Genomic DNA, 15,981 nt, shown 5'->3' with positions numbered 1-15,981 from the left:
TCGTTTTAAACTAGATCATGAAATGTCATTTTTTTTTTATAATGTAAATGCTTTTATGGTTTTTTTATCTGCCAAAAACCGAATAAAGAAATACTTGACTTGACCACGGGTTTTAAAAAATTTGCATTTGTTTCATTTCATGATATATTCTAAGACTGCTGATTCGACAGGCATTTCTTTTACCAAACAGAGTGTAATGTTCCAACCAGAGCTGTAGAAATAAACAGCACAATTCCTGCATGGGTTACATGCTGTTCATGCACCTTTGCCACCTGTGAGGCCAGAGTTTGCAAAGGCAGTGCCAGGGGTCTGAAAGGGTAACCTCAGAGCCGCACCCCCCGGTGAGCCCTAAATGATGTGAGGTCTGCAGATCAAAAGACAAAAAGAAGGGGGTGCTTGGCCCCTCCCCTCTGCAGAGGTGTGAGCTAGTTGTGTTCATATGGGTGTGATTTACCCTTTCAATGTGTCTATCTGTCTCTCTCTGCCCCACAGAGGGGATGAGAGAGAGAGAGAGAGAGAGAGAGAGAGAGAGAGAGCAAGACAGACATAGAGATGGATAGATAGATAGATAGATAGAGATAGATAAATAGATAGAGATAGATAGATAGATAGAGATAGATAGATAGATAGAGATAGATAGATAGATAGATAGATAGATAGATAGATAGACAGAGAGAGAGATGGTGAGAAGGGGAAAGGAGAATGAGAAGGGAACATTGTGAGAGTTACAAAGATGGACAAATTGGGAGAGAGAAGAGATAGTGAGAGGGCAAGTGGGATAAGAAGAGAGAGCAAGAGGCAGAGAGTGAGGAAAGACCGAGATGGAGAGACTAGAGGACAGATGGAGAAACACGAGAGAGAAGAAGAGTGGAACAGTATGAGAGTGAAAGGGGAAGTGTGAGAGATGCAGCGAGAGCAGGATGGAGGTGTGGGAAGGGGAGATGTCGCAGATTACCAGAGAAGGAAAAATGGTGTGAAAGAGAAAAATCCAAAGAAGCAGAGGAATCAGAAGGGAAAAGAGAGGAGGAGGGAGATATTCATACCCATTGAATTTCATGCATGATCCTTCACACTCACACATACCCTTTCACTTTCGCACATGCCATTCACATAAACATCATCACATTAACAATACCCTTTTCCATTCACAAACACCCCTTCACATTCACACATACCACTCTGATTCACATAATTTAATTTAATTTAATTGCGGGTTTATATAGCGCTAGGAATCGACTCCCGGAGGAGTATCTCCACGCTTCGACCGCTGGGGAACCCGTCCTGGCTCACCCTGAGAGATGGTCCCTGATGGGTATCTCTAAGGTGCGACCAAGCATCCCTGGCGGTCTGGGGGGGCCATTGTGAAGATGAGGCAAGCTGATGCCCAGAGTTGCCGAGTGTGGTCTCTGACTAGAGTAGGCACCGAGGCGAGAATTATCGAGTCCGCTGACCCTGGTCCGCGACCCTGCCGCGTCGGGAATCAAACCCTGGTCCCGGGCCGTCCTCTGCTTACGGGTCTGTCGCCTCTAACCAATGATCCACACTTCTCCACTCTGATTCACACACACCCCTTCACATTCAAACACACCACTCTGATTCACATACACCCCTTCACATTCACACATACCATTCTGATTCACATACACCCCTTCACATTCACACATACCATTCTGATTCACATACACCCCTTCACATTCACACACACCACTCTGATTCACATACACCCCTTCACATTCACACACACCACTCTGATTCACATACACCCCTTCACATTCACACACACCACTCTGATTCACATACACCCCTTCACATTCACACACACCACTCTGATTCACATACACCCCTTCACATTCACATACCACTCTGATTCACATACACCCCTTCACATTCACACATACCATTCTGATTCACATACACCCCTTCACATTCACACATACCATTCTGATTCACATACACCCCTTCACATTCACACACACCACTCTGATTCACATACACCCCTTCACATTCACACACACCACTCTGATTCACATACACCCCTTCACATTCACACACACCACTCTGATTCACATATACCCCTTCACGTTGTCCTATACCCTTTAACATTTAGACCTACCATACACTTTCAAATGAATCCTGTTGTATTCAAACATGCCCATTCACTTTCATGCGTGCCCCATCACATTCACACATACACTTTCATATCACATTTACCCTTTCACACTCCCACATGCCCTTCCATATTAGCACGTCATTCACATTGAATCATACCCTTTACATTCATATAGGCCTTTCACATTCACACATAGCTTTGAATGTTCATATATACCCCTTCACATTCTCGAATACCCTTCACAAATACTCTTTTATATTCACACATGCCCGTTTACATTCACAAATACCCTTACACACTCACACATACCATTTCCATTCAAGTATACCCCTTTATATACATACATACTGTTATATCCAGGCCCGGACAGGCCATTGCGGGCACTTTGCAATCCCCCGGTGCGCCGCAAGGGTGGGGGCCGATTTTGGGCCCCTGGGGGCCATTTTTGTTACAGGGCCGTTTTTGCAGCCTGGCTGCAAAATCGGCCCGATAACAAAATCAGCCGAAAAGCGGCCCAGGCAAAGAGCTCAGTCACCCCCTCCCCCTTTTCCGGAGGGGGGGCGAGCACTTTGCCAGGGCCGGTTTTCGTTCCCAGTCCGGCCCTGGTTATATCCTGCCTATTTAATCCGATGTATCCCAGTTTACCTTTTTCCTGGATTTCCAGCGATAGTCGCACAATGTGTTGCTTTCGCTGGTATTCCTATCGCTTTTGAGATAAGCGTCGCTGATAGCGCGTCATCTCAGCGATAGAAACCTGCGATAGCCGGCGATAATTATCCTAGCACTAAGTGCGCTTAGCGATAATTATCGCCGGTTGTTGGTGAGATGCCCCAATGGAGGTTCAAGGTTCTGAGGGAATGGCGTATCGACTCCCGCCTGCCATTACTCATGAACATCTTCGGGCAATAAGATGCTATTTCATTACTATGGTGACAGCATGGGGCACTCACAGGTTTTTAACATGTTAATAATGTCTATTCATACTGACGTATTTCTCTATTCTAGATGTAGGAGCGTGCGCTGAACTGTGTCCACCAGGAGGATGTCCTGCGGGCCAGACCTGCGTAAGCAATGGCTGTGGACATCAGTGCAAACCAAGCCCCAGTAAGTATTGACGCGTGATAGGAAATGGTCAGCTTGAGAAGAGAAGGCTGGCAGCACGTCTTGTGGTCCTACCAGGGTGGAACCCCTCCTCCCAAGGGTTGTGAGGGTCCCACCCTGGGCTGTGATGCTGCCTTGAGCCTTTGTCTGAAGCAATAAAGCTTCAATGCATCTGTGTCTTATAGTAATATGGAGGCATGTGATGAGATCATGAGATAGATCACTGGCTAAGATGAACAAACATGATGTGTAAGTTGTACTTATTTTGTTTATAGTGTGCATTAATATATAACTAAGGTATAGTCTTATTTGTAATATTTATTTTATATGCTGTGTTCGTAAAGGGCAATATTAATATTTAAGTCCGGTGATGTTCAAAGCAAACCAGACTACAGGTGCTTCTGGATTCAAAAGCACCGACACATATAACTACATCAACACTGGACCCAAGGCCTGGGAAATATAGCAATGGGACAAGTTAGCATATTGAAATCACAATGTCTTACAGGGACATCAAATATATAATATAAAATCAGCCAAATTAAAATAAACAACATTTTAGCAGAATCCCGAAGAAATTAAAAAAAAAATAATAATTTTTGGTTTGCTTTACGATTTTATAAATCACGTGTGGGTTTTTCAAAATGTCAATTGGTGGCACGCCTCAAACAGCTGAAAGCCACACTGATCTTAAAGAGATGTGTATTGCACCTTTAAATTGTGTTTAGAGAGTGAACGAGGTGTTCATGTGAAAGTGTTAGTGTACGTAAGCAGCCCCGCGGGGGCGCTGGTGCACATCCAGAGGCTGCTCCCAGTGGGCTGGGTTTAAAGCGCCCTGAAGCCAGATTACACACGTACAGCGTCATTACAGCCACCCTGCCAAGGCACATGTAAGGCTGCAGTCCCAACCCCACCCCGGCGGAGACAAGGGTGGGTGTAGGTAATGCCTACAGCTCCCCTCCGGCTCCACAGCCTCTAGGTCACCATTTATGGTTTAGTACCCCAAATAAATCCCAGCTCCACACACCGGCTAACAGATCAAATATCCGTCCGTTTCTAGGCGCGTGATCAGTTCTGATAAACAGGGCTGCCCTGGACGGTGACCTTACACAACCTTGACATTAATGATATCACAGGAAGTGACATCACACACCCTTTGACATCAATATCACCGGTCAGGAAGTGACATCACACACCCTTTGATATCACAGGAAGTGACATCACACACTCGGACAGAGGCACTGAGTGAGAGTTAGTGAGAGAAAGATAAAGCACTGAGACTAGGGAGACAGAGGAACAGTTAGTGACAGAAAATGAAGAATGCAATGGAAACAGACGGTGGGGAGAGTGTGAGGGGACAGGTGAGAGACGAAGAAGAGAGGCACACACATACCACTCACTTTCACATAAATCATGTCATATGCAAACATACCCATTGAATTTCATGCATTATCTTCACACTCACACATACCCTTTCACATTCACAAACCATTCACATACATGAAACAGCCTTAACCACACAGCCTAAACTGTGCATGACTAAACAACGCAGGCGGAACCACGCCTGTCTAAACCACTCGTATGCCTTTACCACTCGTATGCCTTTACCACTCGTGTGCCTTTACCACTCGTATGGCTTTACCACTCGTATGGCTTTACCACTCGTATGCCTTTACCACTCGTATGCCTTTACCACTCGTATGCCTTTACCACTCGTATGCCTTTACCACTCGTATGCCTTTACCACTCGTATGCCTTTACCACTCGTATGCCTTTACCACTCGTATGCCTTTACCACTCGTATGGCTTTACCACTCGTATGCCTTTACCACTCGTATGCCTTTACCACTCGTATGCCTTTACCACTCGTATGCCTTTACCACTCGTATGCCTTTACCACTCGTATGGCTTTACCACTCGTATGGCTTTACCACTCGTATGCCTTTACCACACATGTCTTTACTACACATATGCGTGGTTTATACATTAGTAGTAGTTGGCACTCATTACTCCAGGCGGAGGGTCAGAGGTGACTTCCTGCCTGCACGAGGAACGGCTTGGTGAGTATGATTTATGGGAGTAACTTTTTAGGGTTTTAAGGCTCAGGGCCGGTAGTCAGGATCCTTTATAGGGCAGAGAGGCCGGTTTTAGGGCTCAGACTGGGGGCTGGGTAGGTTGCAGGTCCGTGGTTTAGGCCTTCAAGACAGGGGTCAGGGTACTTTTTACAGCTGCAGGGACGGATTTAGGGCGGGAGTCTGGGGTGTTTTTTAAGGTCCAGGGTCAAGGTTTTAGGGCTCAGGGCTGGGGGTCAATTTCAAAGCTGGGAGCTGGGTTTTTAGGGCTCGGGTGCCCGGGAGGGAGGGGGGGGGGCTTCGTTTTTAGAGCTGGGTCCAGGCTTTCAGAAGTCTGGGTGGGGGGCTGGGGTGTTTTTAGGGTTGGGGTTGTACTCTGGGCAGGGATTTAGGACCGGTTTTAGGACTAAGGGGAGGCTAGGGCATAACTTTAACCACACATATGCCTTTACCAATTATGCTATTACAGCGAAATCAGTTGTGAAGGCATGCGTGGTAAAGGCATGCGTGGTAAAGGCATGCGTGGTAAAGGCATGCGTGGTAAAGGCATGCATAGTTAAGGCATGCATAGTTAAGGCACGCTTGTTAAGACCGCGTTGCTCAGGCATGCGTCGTGAGGGATTGCATCCCTTCACATTCACACATACCATTCTGATTCACATATACCCCTTCACGTTCACCCCTACCCTTTCACATTTAGACCTCCCATACACTTTCAAATAACCCCGGTCATATTCAAACATACCCATTTAATTTCACGCATGCCCCATCACATTCACACATACACCTTCATATCACATATACCTCTATGCATGCATTCACTAATACCCTTTCACATTCACATTCACCCTTTCACACTCACGTTATTCACATATACCCCTTCAAATTCAAACATACCCTTTACATTCACATATATCCCTTCACATTCAAGCATGCCCATTCACACATAGCTTTGTACGTTCATATAGTCCCATTAACAGTCATGCATACCATTCACAAATACTCTTTCATATTCACACGTACACCTTTGCATTCACACACACCATTAACATTCAGATACCTCTGTTTCAACATACCCCTTCACATTCATGCTTACCCCTTCACGTTCACACAGGTTGTAATATTCATGCATATTCCTTCATACTCGTGCTTATCACTTCACATTCAAAATTACCCCTTCACAAACACACATACCACTCTGATTCACATTTACACGTTCACTCCTACCCGTTCACATTTAGACCTACCATACACTATCAAATAAGCCCTGTCTTATTCAAACCTACATATTCAATTTCATGCATGCCCCAGCACATTCACACACACTTTCGTATCGTATATGCCCCCACATTCACATTTATTCTTTCACACTCACACATACCCTTTGACATTCACGTCGTTAGCATTTACATATACCCCTTCATATTCAATCATCCTTTACATTTACATATACCCCTTCACATTCAAACATATATCTCTTCATTCACATTTATCCCTTCACATTCATACATGTCCTTTCACACTCACACATAGCTTTGTATGTTGATATAAACCCCTTCACATTCACCCATACCCTTCACAAATACTCTTTTATATTCACATTTGCCCTTTTACATTCACACATACCCTTCCACATTCACACATACCATTTACATTCACATATACTCGTTTATATTTAAACATACCCCTTCATATTCATGCACACCCCTTCAGTCACACACAGCTCTTAATATTCATGCATACCCCTTTGTACTTGTGCATACAACTTCTTTTTCAAAATTACCCCTTCACATTCTTTGATACTCCTTCCCATTCATGCATACCCCTTCACACCCCACTATGGCCCTTCAGGTCCATTCTTATCTTGTGACAATCTTGCATTTCCTCTAACATTTAAGCGTTCACCGTCAAATTCATGCTCATTGACTTACATTCACATATTGCCCTTCGCTTATAGGCATATCCCTTCACTTCCACACACCCCTTGAAATTGACACATACCCCTTCATGTTGATGCAAACCCCTTCACATTCACACATAGCACTTCACACTCAAGCATACCCCCTACATTCATTCACTACCCATCACATTCACTCATAGGTTCACAATGACATTTAAACCATCACATTACGAATTTAAATCTGGCCTGGGTTTTCTTGCATTTCCTCCGAGGTGGATCTGGCCTGGCACTACAGGGTGGACTGTTCCTATTGGAGTGGAATCAAGACTGATTTACATATGGCCAATCTTTGTTTAAAGTAGCACATTGACAAAAAACAAGGGTCTGAAATCTGGCCCAGTAATTCCCAAATGCACAGATCAATTCCTGCATTCCACCCATCACCAGTGATTTTTCTCAATGCTAGCCTTAGACCTCTGCAACTTGTGACTTTTAGCAAGAGTTACATACCTGGGACCGGATTCACAAAAGTAAACAGACTAAAGTCTAACTTTATGACTTTCGGTATTCACAAAGACCATTTAGGAGAAGTAAAGTTAGACTTTTGTCCCAGTTAAACAAGTTTTGATCTTGGGGCCTAAGAGTAGGTTGGAACATCTGATGTCATGAGTACCAAAGCATAGATGTTGTCACTTCTTGTACACCCGCCATTCTGGTGACTTGTCCATATTTGACAGTGGACTGCATAATTTATTCTTGCACCCACTATGGCTTGAATAGTGGGATAGCTAGTGTTGTCAGCGATGAAAGACATTCCTTCCCCTAAAACTCTGGGGTGAAAGAAGCAGCCCTCCGATGCCTCAGTAATCAGGATCTTGATGGAAATGTCCTCATCAAATATCATACCAAGATCTGTAAGAGTCCTGAAAGAAGCTGGGTTGAGACCCAGTGTGTCAAGTCAGCAACCTGAGAATCAAATAGATGACCCAGATAACCCAGCACCCTTAGCAGAGTTATGTTTGAGTTAAGTTTAAGGCATTTTCTTGTCATCCAGCATGCAAGTGCTCTGAATCCCCTTTGTAATGTATTATGGACCCCAGTGGTGTTTCTATCAAGGTTTGGAACCAACAGGGTATAAGACATACATGAAAGATGGTATGTAGTAAAGAGATAGGGAGGAGTTACACACAGATTGAAGAGTCCTGCTTAATCAGGACTCCTGCTGGTATCTGCAAAATGTTGGTAGCCAATGACTTAAGGGGTGGGATGCAGAGCTCCTGGGTACAGCCCACTAAAAGACCAGTCCAACCCTTGGACTCCCCTTTGATGCCCGGCCTTACAAGTCAAGATAAATCTGGTCATTGGCTGTTGAAAGGTCAAGAAGACTCAGTGGCAGCTTTTCCTCGGCCAATGATCATGCAAAGCTCTTTTTGAACAGTTATCAGGCCCACAGTAGTGCAGTGCTGAGCCCTACAACCAGCTTGACCTGGGTCTAGCAAAGGTGCAAGCATTCCTTCCATCACATTTTGTATGTTTGATGTACAGCCTTAAGTGGCAGTTATGCTCAGACGCGGGTCCCGTTCTCACAGTGCGACTAGTAGCAACCTACACCCGACTGATGAGCCCCAATTAGTGCAAAACTAGTCTTGCGTTACTTGTGTTATGGTTCAGGAAGGAACTCCCCTGGCTGTACGGGCTGGACTGTTCCTATTGGCGCAGGGTCGAGACTGGTTTGCATATGGTGCTAAAGAACAAAAGGGACACTAGTGGTCAAACAGTATGTGGCTGAGGAAAAACAGAGTGGCATAGGTTGTGTCTTATGTATGTGGCACCAAAGTGTACAGAAAACCATTGAGAAGCCCTCTTAGACCCCAGGTCATAAAACCCCCTCTTGAGAAACTAACGTTCGTTACCACTTTCAGTACTCAGTCCACGCAAGTACAAAAATCAGTCCGAAAGAACTGGCGCGTTTTGAATACAGCAGGAAGATCTCTACCTCTCCCACTTTTCTCTTTCAAAAGAGGACAGAGTCCACGTGATGGGTTGATACATACTAGACCTAAACTGTTCAACCAAGAAATGACCACCACATTGTGGGGCCTCCCGTCTGTTCAGGGTCACTACCCTTGTGGCTCCTGCACAGCCTGCCCACAAACACAAGACATTAACGGTCGACATTGGTACAGACAGACCTTGGGTATTAAAGAAACACACTAACTGTAATAGTGAAAGTCACATACATGGTGACATGCCCATGTTCCCTCAGATACGTAGGGATGACCGCTAGAAAAGTGAAGCTTCGCATCAATGAACATAAAAGCACAATAAGATGCAATAAACAAGCAACGCGTCTTACAAACCACTGCCTGACAAGAAAACACAAAGCTGAGGAAATGAGATGGGTCGTATTAGAGCAACCATTCATCCCCCATCATGTCGGTGATCCTGCACGTTTCTTGGTCATTAGCGAACAGCAATGGATTTTTAAACTCAAAAGCGACACAGAAGGTCTGAACGAGGACATTCCGTGGTTTACTTTTTAATTTATACCCCATTTCCTATTTTTGTCTAACATTGTTCCAATCTATAGACATTCAGGAGATGTAATACCGGTCTATACTAGTCTGAGTCATTAATATCAGGGCGGGACAAGGTCACTTCATTCTCATTCCTTCCTTTTACATCATGACCAACCTGCCCTTTCTAGTTTAGTAAACCAATACCGCATTGGTATCTCATTTTCTACACACCGCCTGGCCACCACTGGCAGCACTTCAGAATTGCCATGGAATAATATATTGGAAGACTTAGTCAGGAGGCTGTGTCCTACAAATGGAATACACATGTGCTATTATATATTAAATGACCTGAATATCTGCATATAGTGTTTTTCCAGGTCCCTTTTCAAATATCATAGGCAATACCTGACTCGCTGAGTTTCCACAGGTATAATTGACCTTCGAGAACCAACTACCAAAACTCACGTAGTACTCATATTAGTTGGTCACTAAGGACAGCTCTTTCGACTTGCTACTGATTAAAGGTTGGGAACTCTCACTCTAAAACCATTCATAATAGTGCCAGTACAATAAATCACCCGGATGTTTACAGATGTCTCTTTAGGACCTGTATTAATATCATGTGAAACATCTGATTCATGCAGTATTTACAGACATATCTGATTTCATCACCAATGTTTCAAGCCTATCGGGCAGACTGGACACTGCTATCATTCCGTCATTGTTGCAGCAACCAATGATAAGCGCACTTCTCCCGCAGACTACTAAAGTCCTGGTATCTCCACGGACTTTTGCTACCATTACGGCCTGGGTTTGCAGCACCCAATGAGAGCTCAGTCTTCCCATTTCAACACACACGGTCATTGGGTGCCTACATTTCTTTTTCTCCCCAACCGGATGAAGTCTATACTTCCGGTTTGGGAAGCTACGCGGGCTCCTTTGTGGTCTGTAAAGGTGTTTTGGTCCGTAAAGGTGTTTTGGTCCGTAAAGGTGTTTTTCACCTATCTGCTCATTAATGAAACGGAACTGCTGGAACGTATACACACACTAGCTAATGAATAGGAAATCTGCCTTTGCAAAGCATATTGAATGCATGGATTACAATCTGCTGAGTCCACGCCATCGACTCTAGTCGGCGAAACTGAAACTTTACTTGGCTGTGATCAGCTTAAACCAATGCACGTGGACCTCTTTCTCATATCCTCAGACTATACGTTTTTGCTTGTAACAAGGACATTGGTTGATAACCTTTCCCATACAACCGGATACGATATAATTTCCGGTGAATTTTGGCAAGGCGGGTCTCCCTGTGGTCCGCACATACACATCTAAAAACTGCTTGATTTCTACTATTGCGAGCCCGCAGTAGCTAGTTAGAATATACGTGCAGTCTCCATTTCAGTCCGCATTTTGGCAAGCGGGAAGACCAATTAAGATTAATTGAAAGGCCTACAAATAGTGCTTGTCCTGCTCCAGTCGGTACCTCCCCCTCGGCTTAGGACTAAGCCTGAGGTACCGACGGACAGGTACGGCCAGAATACATCAGCGAAGGCACGACTGGGGGGTTACTACCAACTGCCTCAGCTAGCCCAGGGACGATACCAAGATTTGGCGGCACCTTCTCCGAGAGTATTTCTCAACTGTTGGCATCCTTAATTCCTCATTTTGACTGCCGGTCTGTATTTGGCCGTCTTTTCAGTCCTTCTGAGCAATTTCTTTAAAGACCATGCTGAGATTAGCGTTTAGGCATTAAACAATAGAACCAGGTTATGATGTGATACCAGGCACTTTATAACTTAGACTGGGCTATCTAACCATATGGTTACAATAAACATTATTTAAACATTATTTAAACGTCTCTTAGAGACTGTCCTGTTGTCTCAAGTGCCTACCAAGGTTTTATGATTGCTTACATAATATAACATAAATGGCAGGATAATATTGTCTCCCTTGCTATTTTCTTTTTGCACATCAATAGAGCGGGGCCTCATTGGCTGAGCGAGCAACAGGAGAGGTGAGGTCTGATCCCAAGATTGTTCTGGGTGAGTTACAATTGGTATACCTTGTGGATATCAATCAAGAATGCTGATGGAATGAACTAGCGACCGCATTGATTTATGTGGTGTAATTGTTACATCCAGTGGATTCTTCCTGTCTGTGTCTGTATGTATGTATGTGTGTGTGTATGTATGTATGTATGTGTATATATATATTACCTACTGGCGGTCGCCAGTAGGTATATATAGTTAGGATTTTTTCTCTATGGGTTTTTTGAAAATTCTATGTCTAATAACTTTGGCGTTTGTGGACGGAATTGGCTGACATTTTCAGGAAAATGGCACATTTTGTTTCTGAGCAGCCCCTGAAAATTTTGGGGGGGTTCGTCAAGGGGGGGCCGAGAAAAAAGGGGGGTCCCAAAACGCGTTTTTCCCATGTTAATTTCCATAGGGCGGTTGGCCTCACTTTTAGCCCGAACGGCTGAATGGATTTGCACGAAACTTGGCAAAATTGTAGGGACTGGTAGCCCGATGTGCCTTTTGTAGGTCTCAATATATGTGCTGCAGTGGATTTTGAGAAATTAACGTTTAAAAAAAGATATATATCTGTAACAGCGGACTGGGCAGCGGCCCAGGACGCGGACTTTTCGCGCAACGGAGCTTTGTGAAGCGAAGCTGATTGGTTCTCCGGCGTCTGTCAACATTCCAAACAGTCCGTAGCGGCCGCCATCTTGTCTCTCGGTAGGATCGAGAGACAAGAGGAGGTCAAAACAAAGGGGGAAATAACTATAAGGGGGCATAGTAGATCCTCGCTGACCCCCTAGGTTTGATGTGGAGGTTTTAAAAGGGCCCCGCGGGGCAAAAAAAAATAATAATAATAATAATCAAACGGCTGAATGGATTTGCACGAAACTTGGCAAAATATTAGGGACTGGTAGCCCGATGTGCCTTTGCTAGGTCTCAATATATGTGCTCCAGTGGATTTTGAGAAATTAACGTTCAAAAAAAGATATATATCTGTAACAGCGCTCCGCTTCGCGTAACGGAGGTTTGCGAAGCTGATTGGTCATTCTGTCACTGGGCTATAGTTGGGCTACATCTGGCTGATATTTGGGCCACATTTGTTTTTTTGTGTGTCTGGCGGCCATCTTTGGGCTACATTGGGCTACATTGGGCTTCATTGGGCTACATTCGGCTAATTAGCAAATAGCTCATCGCAAACTAGGAATGGTAAAGAATCGCTATTTATTCCTTAAAGTTCGCTATTTAGGAAATGCAAAAAACTTTGATGATACATATGGCGGTTCATCTCTAACAAGATAAGAAGCATAGGGATACATTTATGATGACTGGCGCATCACCAGGGATGTGTTAGTCATTCTGTGCCGCTGTTCCGTCACCTATGGTGTGCTGCATTTACAATGCGGCGCATCATGGGGCAAAAACAGCACAGATGCGTGATGTATCTGTGCCGTAAAGGTGGCGCATTGCTGGAGTTGTATCGCAAGTGTGATGAAGCTCCAGCAAGGGTCGGGGGTGCCCCTGTCGCAGGGTTTCTGTTCTCACACAGAACTGTGGGCAGAGGATTGGAACCTCGGCGAATGCATTGCTGGAGTTGTATCGCAAGTGTGATGAAGCTCCAGCAAGGGTCGGGGGTGCCCCTGTCGCAGGGTTTCTGTTCTCACACAGAACTGTGGACAGAGGATTGGAACCTCGGCGAATTAGGGTGTCCCAAAACTCACGTTAGTAATCAAAAACTCCTTAGCAAGCTAGGTACAGTGTCACATTGGATATAACAAACTCTCAATGTTTAGACAATCCAGAATATGAACTTATAGTACCTCAGGATACGTGGAACTCATGAACAGTCGGTCGTTATAGATTTCTTAGAAACCAGAACATGGAGTTAAGAAGAACAGATGTGTATTTGAAATGTTTATTTACTAATGCCGTCTTCTCAGGCGTAGTACCTTAGATAATAAAAGTACACATATTATCAGTAGCAAAATTACCAGCATAGTTACTAGTACATAAAAAGTGAATGGTGATAGTATGTTAACATGCTGTAAATGAATAAGAGTTAGCAACACTTATAAGCAGCCGTGGAGGGAGTTACGGTGAGGCAGGGAGGCGGGGAGGGGGAGAAGCAGGGTGGAGAATACAAGTACACATATTATCAGTAGCAAAATTACCAGCATAGTTACTAGTACATAAAAAGCGAATGGTGACAGTATGTTAACATGCTGTAAATGAATAAGAGTTAGCAACACTTATAAGCAGCCGCGGGCCGTGGAGGGAGTTACGGTGGGGCAGGGAGGCGGGGAGGGGGAGGGGCAAGGTAGAGAGGGCTCCACCCTGCTTCTCCCCCTCCCCGGCTCCCTGCCCCATCGTAACTCCCTCCACGGCCCGCGGCTGCTTATATCTCACCCTCCCTAATACACATATTATATTATTTGCTAAGAAGGTCTCTTTGTGTTGGTTTAGGGCGTGCCCATACTTTAGTGTCTTAGATTTGAAGGAATCACATCAGCATACACCAGCTCTCTCTTCATGTGAACCGCATCAACTGTTGTGTATGTGTGTTCGGCAAAGCAATATAAAACCCGCCTCATGCCCAGAATTGGCAGAAGTTGCACTTATGTTATGAGTATGAAGTCGTGGAGATCAGACCTCATAACAATTCTGTATCGTGTTGTTCTTGAAACTTTAGCACTCGCTGTACAGATATAGTTTAACAAGCAAAGCAGATAGTAGACCAATAACATATTATTCTCATGTAAACCACGATGAACTACTAGGTGGAAAGCTAAAGCAACAACTAAGTGTCTTGTGCAGAAGTTGCAAAAAAGGAAAAATGGCGTTTAAACCGGTAATGAGCCCATGCTAACTTAACACGGTGTAAAGATATCCAGGACCTAGATGACACCTCCCCATGATCCGGAAACGAACTGAATAAGATAATAGAAGTGCCATCTCATGAGAGCAGATTGCAAGTTTATATGTGGACGGTCCGCAAGGTAAAGCATTAAAAACTAGGAAAATGTAATGCTAAAGAAAAATAAAACAGCCAAGTACTTTATCGAGTCTTAAGCCAATAGGCAAGGTAAATAATAAAAACTTGACAAATAAGTCAATGAATTGTCAATGAAATGCTAGTACTCAGCATATCAAACATGAAAAAGGTCTATGACATAACTGTGTATGCAAAATAAGCTGCAACAGCCTCCAATAGGAAGTCACCGTCTTCATCCGAAAACAGTTCAGCCATCCAATTTAAAAGCGGAAAAGAACATACGTGCTCTCCCAGCACCGGATCCTCTATCACCATCAGAGGACAGCTCGGTGGGTTTTCAAGAAAGCTCTGTTCCAAGAAAGACTGTGCTGCCGCCAGTAAATTCCAGGGACCAAGTAGTCCATGCATCAATGCCACAGCCATAATCCTTTTGCCAGGACAAACCAACTCGTGAGTAATGATAGGAGTCATCAGCTGATTAAAGTCGACGTCAGGAGAAACCGGTCCGCAGAGACACAAATCAATGGCCCAATCGAAATCACAGGTCAGGCAGTGAAATACAGGCTGGACACAGGTGAAGTAGGAGAATCGAAAAGATAATCCATATGCCGTGCTTAATATCGCCAACGGCATTGTGCCATAATATTCTAGCATGCGATTGCGGAACAGTGTCAGCAGCTGCAGGGTGTGAGGTTGCATAGGAGGGACATCCATATTTAAAAATGTAAAAAAGCACAAGAGCGTCCGCTGGTAATGCAAGTAAAAATGCCAATCCACGAACCAGAGTGGAGAAAATGGAATGAAAGGAAGCAGGGATGACTCCAAAGATTTTCTCAAATGAAGTCACGAGACCACTGGTAACAACTTTAAAAAAGTGCGCCAGGGACTTTGTGGAGGATGCGTTAAAGATAGTCGGAAACATGTTGCTGAAATTGAAAGGCAAATCTTAATTGAAAAGGGTGTGCACCTCTGTACGGGTGTTCGCTATGTGAAGTACGAAAGTTTCACGGGCCGAACTCAAGGCCACCTCTCTCTGAGACAAAAGAGCTCTTATTCTTGCCATGCCGTTGAAACGTGTCCCAAGGTTGGTATTTGTGGCCAGATTGAAAACTCCCTATGTTCATGTGTGGGAGGAAATAGAACATTTCTGCAGCAAATAACCCGTTCACTTACTGTTACGATAAAAGGAATACTTTTAATTAACTCAGAACAATCTTCATTATTGAGCATCAAATAACTACCATTTTCCAACAACTTGACGTGGGGATG

The 15,981-nt window shown here is 44.3% G+C and overlaps 1 long non-coding RNA gene across 3 annotated transcripts in view; it reads left to right on the top strand.

Moving 5' to 3' along the window:
- Window positions 1-15,981, top strand: part of LOC144773648 (uncharacterized) — a 207,661-nt gene that overhangs the window by 134,515 nt on the left and 57,165 nt on the right. For 2 of the 3 annotated variants that reach the window (XR_013600043.1, XR_013600041.1), the window contains exons 3-4: window positions 3,116-3,214; window positions 11,681-11,744. This is a non-coding gene — a long non-coding RNA (uncharacterized LOC144773648). The remainder of the gene's footprint in view (window positions 1-3,115; window positions 3,215-11,680; window positions 11,745-15,981) is intronic. The other variant, XR_013600042.1, reaches the window with a different exon arrangement.

This window comes from Lissotriton helveticus, chromosome 8, assembly GCF_964261635.1.
Source record: "Lissotriton helveticus chromosome 8, aLisHel1.1, whole genome shotgun sequence".
NCBI classification, from domain to species: domain Eukaryota; kingdom Metazoa; phylum Chordata; class Amphibia; order Caudata; family Salamandridae; genus Lissotriton; species Lissotriton helveticus.
The sequence above is the reverse complement of the archived record's forward strand: the minus strand, read 5'-3'. Positions and strand labels throughout refer to the sequence as shown.